At 40.1% G+C, this 5,090-nt stretch overlaps 1 long non-coding RNA gene across 1 annotated transcript; it reads right to left on the reverse strand.

Moving 5' to 3' along the window:
• Positions 1-1,852: 1,852 nt before the first annotated feature.
• On the reverse strand, positions 1,853-3,345 carry LOC128329107 (uncharacterized). Its single transcript, XR_008309516.1, has 3 exons — positions 3,286-3,345; positions 2,471-2,636; positions 1,853-1,961 (listed from the first exon to the last, which is right to left on the reverse strand). It is a non-coding gene; the product is annotated as an uncharacterized LOC128329107 (long non-coding RNA).
• Positions 3,346-5,090: the final 1,745 nt, after the last annotated feature.

Raw genomic sequence — 5,090 nt, forward strand, 5'->3', positions numbered from 1 at the left:
AAAGATTCCCAGGCTAATGTAAATGTTTCTTCCGAGTTATTCCACAAATAAGCTGTCACCTTAGCCATCAAAGCATATTCCCATAATTTTAATAGATAAACATCCAAAATTGGAATTTCCTGTAATTGCCAATTAGCAGTATAAAGAATCCTGGCAGCAGTAATCATATTTAAAGATAGCTCTGTATATTTAGCAATAGCAATAGCAATAGCACTTACATTTATATACCGCTCTATAGCCGGAGCTCTCTAAGCGGTTTACAATGATTTAGCATATTGCCCCCAACATTCTGGGTACTCATTTTACCGACCTCGGAAGGATGGAAGGCTGAGTCAACCTTGAGCCCCCGGTCAGGATCGAACTTGTAACCTTCTGGTTACAGGGCAGCAGTTTTACCACTGCGCCACCAGGGGCTCTGGTGGTATATATTTAGTAGGTATACTGGCCTTAAGTCATGTTTAACAAAAAGAGTTCAGGTGAATAGGGGAAATTTATGTTTAGAATTTGCTGCATCTTACCGTGGATTTCCCCCCAAAATTGTTGTACTTTAGTGCAAGTCCACCACATGTGATAAAATGTCCCTGGATGCTGCTTACATTTCCAACAGTTCCCTGGATAGTTACTATCCATCTTACTGATAGTCATAGGAGTAATATACCAACAGCAATACATTTTATATCAGTTTCTCTTAAAAGACTATTTGCTATGAATTTAATATTCACTTTCCATAGTATTCCCAATTTTGCATTTCAGTTGTTTTATTTAAGCTTCACATCCATTTAATCATACAGTCTTTAACCTGTTCTGTTTCCGTGTCATATTCAACAACAACTTGTATATTAACCCCAGTAAGTGGTCAACACTCTTAGTTATTAATGCTTTGAATTCTGTTAAATCTCTAAGCTTCCCTCCTTGGTTTTGTATCTCTGTCTGCATGATCGAGCTAATTTGTAAATATTGGAACCATGGAGGTTCCTCAGACCATTCTTGCGTAATAATTTGGAATGATTTAGGTTTTAGTTTCCCAATGGTTAAGTTTTGTAAGCTATATGCTTTCTCTTTCCAGGGATCATACTTCTTGGATTTTTCTTCTTCATGAAAGAAAATATTCAAAATAGATGCCAGAGGCTATATATCAGGACTAATCCTTTTCTTGTATTTATCCCAAATGTTCAGCAAGCTGTTTCGAATTGTGTGGGATTTTATCGCTGGATTATTCCTTGTTATATTAATCCATAAAATTTTATGTAACCCTTCTGATAGATCTGATTCTGCCATGTCCATGAACAAACCATATGGTACTGTAATCCAATCTGAGATCCATGTCAAGCAACTGGCATGGTAGTATAATTTCAGGTTAGGAACAGCCAATCCTCCCCGTTCCTTAACATCTTGCATAATCTTGAACTTAACTCTAGGTTTCTTGTAAACCCAGATAAAAGAATGCATATGCCTCTGCCATAGATTCAGTGTTATATCTTTGATCCTAACCAGAATCATTTGAATTAGGAAGTTCATTTTTGGTAGAATATTCATTTTAACTGATGCCATCTTTCCTAACCAAGAAAGATTTAACTTTTTCCACCTATCTAGGTTGGTTAAAACAGATTTCCATGCTGGCAAATAGTTGTTCTTAAACAAATCTTTATTATTTCCAGTTAGGTTAATCCCCAGATATTTGATGAGTTTTGTTGTTATCTGAAACCCAGTTTTATCTTGCAGGTAACGTGATTCCATAGCTGACAAATCCCACGTAAAAATCTGTGTTTTGTTTTTATTAATTTTGTATCCTGAAACCTTGCTGTATTGGTCAATTTGCTCCATTATTGCCTCCAAAGAGTCTTTTGACTGGCTAATAGTGAGGACCACATCGTCAGCATATAATTTTATTTTATATTCTTGAGCTGCCATCTTAATTCTGTGGATTCTTTGCTCCTGGCGAATCTTCTTTGCCAAAGGTTCTAAAGCCAAAATGAACAACAAAGGGGGAAAGGGGCACCCTTGTCTAGTACCCTTATTAATGACACATTTTTTGGAGAGAAATTCATTTACTATTATCTTAGCTGATTGTTCCTGATCAGTACTTGGAATCCAGGAGAGGAAGTTTGGTCCACAGCTGTACAGCTCTCATGTGGAGGCTGCCACAAAAGCACAGCCCTGTTGGTGCTCCATGTAACAAATTTTACATGCAAGTAAGGTCCACTGTTAAACAGCTTACTTCCTGGCAAACATGCAAAGAACTGCAGCTTCTCACCAATGATCATCCCCATTGGGGCTCCACAGTGACTCACTACGTTACCAGAGCATCATAAAACAGTTTAAAAATTATAAAACTACAATATAGCATATCAGGCCATTCAGTTATGACAGCCAAACCAGTCACTAATCCAGCAATCTATATACTTCCCTAAACAGAACATCTTGGTTCATTTCCTCAAGCTCATAGGAGAATTTGAAGAGTTATGCCTACCACATGGAGTGCTGACATGGTTAAGCATTTTTCAGCAGGATTTGTCTAGGAGCCAGAAGGTTAAAATCACCCTGGAGTCTCTAAGATCCTAGAATGCTTTTCTCTTCTTGATGATATAGAGGAACTTGGCAAGTCTTCCAAGATATATTGCCTCCAGAGAGCCACCCTGTTGAAGAACAATGCACACACTTTCCACTGAACAACATTTTCCCATCATACATAGAACTTGACTTGTGGAATCTGCTACTCTCCTAGCGTAGCATAAAACAGAACAGTAGGAGCCCTGGAGAACGTTAATGGCCATGATGGAAATATCATTCAACCAAACAACAGCAGCAAGGAATTAGCTGCTCCCATTGGTTCCTCCTCCTCTTCTGCCTTCTTCAGCTGATTCCTGGCTTGAAACATTCAATCACTTTCTAGCCAGGGAACATACTATTCCCTCCCCACACGATTTCCTTCCCATATAGACACGTTTGTGCTGCGAATTACGATTTATTAAATATATGCAATGACAGACTATTGAGCTCAGACTACACCTGGGAGACCTTTATGTGGCTTCCCAGAGCATTACTAGTTCCCAAAAAGTGTTGATTTTCAGTGTGGTTTTCAGACAGCAGCCTAATGGGGAGGGGTTACAGTCAACATGTTTGTGGATAGTGCCAGTAGCTATTTTTTCTCTCAGTTGAGCTGTTCTGCTCTTATTAGCACTGGCCTTTCCATTAGGCACACCTAAGTGGTCACCCAGGGCACCATGCTATGCAGAGTGCTGCATGGCCGTCTTCACCTCCAACCCCCACTGCCCACTGGCTCACCTGCCTGTAGCTCCTGCCTCCACCTTCTGCCTGCCCTCTGTATCCATTTCATCCGGTTGCTACCAGCCTGCCCCCTCTGCTAGGCCTCGAAGTGCTACAGTGCATTATGATGACATGCTGCAGCAACAGCATTATAAGGTGCTGTGGCACTTTAAGGCCCAGCAAAGGCCCATGCCACCAGGGGTGGGGCAGCACTCTGCAGACTTTGCCTCAGGAGTCCATTTATGTCGAGCTGGCTGTGCATCTTGGATGATCGTGAGATATGATACAAGGTGATGGGAGTGAGTAGGCACTAGGCCTGTGCACGTCAGACCCCTCCCTTTAAGAAGTCCTGTACAGGACTACAATCTCCAGAAGCCCACATGTTTTCCCAATCATGCAAGGGCTTCCCAGGGAGCAGTTCTGCGCTCCCTTCCCACCCCGCCCCTAACTCCCAATCATCTCTGCACTGCACAGCCACCCCTGCGCCAGTGCTGGGTGGTGATTTAATGGCCCACCACCACTACCAGGATGCTACCCAGGCCACTTGTCCACTGTCTATTGGTGGGGGGCAGGGAATTCTGGTGTCGGCATTCCAATTATTCTGACATGCACAGGCCTAGTGAACACTTCTGAGGTGCACAAATGGAGAACTATTACAGCTCCAGAGCCAGGAGGTAGAAAACAAGGGATGGCGATGGGCAATGAAGAAAAGTTTTTTTAAAAAAAGATGTTCTCATTTCCGTATCCAATGATACACATCCACTTGAGCCCATGAGAACTGAGCTGTTCATATGTGCTCCAGCCATAATTTTTAATAAAAAGAAGACCAGTTCTACTTCATTTGCAAGACATAGACTCTTGCTGTAGGAGTTGTATGGCACAGCTAAAATGAATGGGTATAACTCACATGCACTAACTTGTTCTTTTAATTATTTTTGGCTCTATTTTGACTAATTTTCCTCATCATGTCAGCCATTACTTTTGTATCTTAATGTATAAATCATGTTGAAGCCTCTTATTTTAAACAATGGCAATTTCCCCTGAGTAAGAATTAAAGCAGCTTCCTTGCAACTGATTTTAGATTTTTCACCAAATATTAAATATCAACCGCTTCTTCATGAGGACTCCAGTTTGACATTACAATTTTGCATGTGCATACTGGCAGCTTTGTTTCATTGTCTGATCCTTACGTTTCCTTCTCTTTCAGTCTCCTAGACTTTTAAAATACACTCTACTCTTTTAATATAATTCAAATATGGGCTTTTCTAAACCATTAATGAAATTTGCGGTTCATTGCTCTAAATATTCAGAATTAACTTAAAGACAAAGTTATTAGACCTCTCCCATCCGAGTTTCCCCTTTGAATTCCTCTAATATGTAATCTGAGATTGTTTTATGAGCTCATAAAGGAATGTTGTCTGAATGTATGTTCTTATTTATGTCCAAGAATCTTTCAGAATTGGAAATTCTACCCCTATGTGGAAGAGTTCATTGTATACAGTGCAACATATAGTTTCCTTTAGCCTAATAAATTTAGCTGTTATGCCAGGAAATAAGTATTCAGAATATGCTGATCACTGCACTAGTATAATGTCAGCACCTGTGACCTGAGTATAAAAAGACAAGAAAATCAGAACCACTTTTCTGGAATTCACAATAAGATCAGGTCAAATTGCTAAAATTCTACTGGGAAAGTCAACTCTCTATGACTTCACTGTGGGGAAAGATTGCATATATCAATCCGTGTGTTAAGTCAGGGAAATCTTGAATTTAACCATATTGAAAATTATGGTCCACTCATGCTTCACAAATACAGAGGGAAA

Source organism: Hemicordylus capensis, chromosome 1, assembly GCF_027244095.1.
Source record: "Hemicordylus capensis ecotype Gifberg chromosome 1, rHemCap1.1.pri, whole genome shotgun sequence".
Taxonomy (NCBI): Eukaryota; Metazoa; Chordata; class Lepidosauria; order Squamata; family Cordylidae; genus Hemicordylus; species Hemicordylus capensis.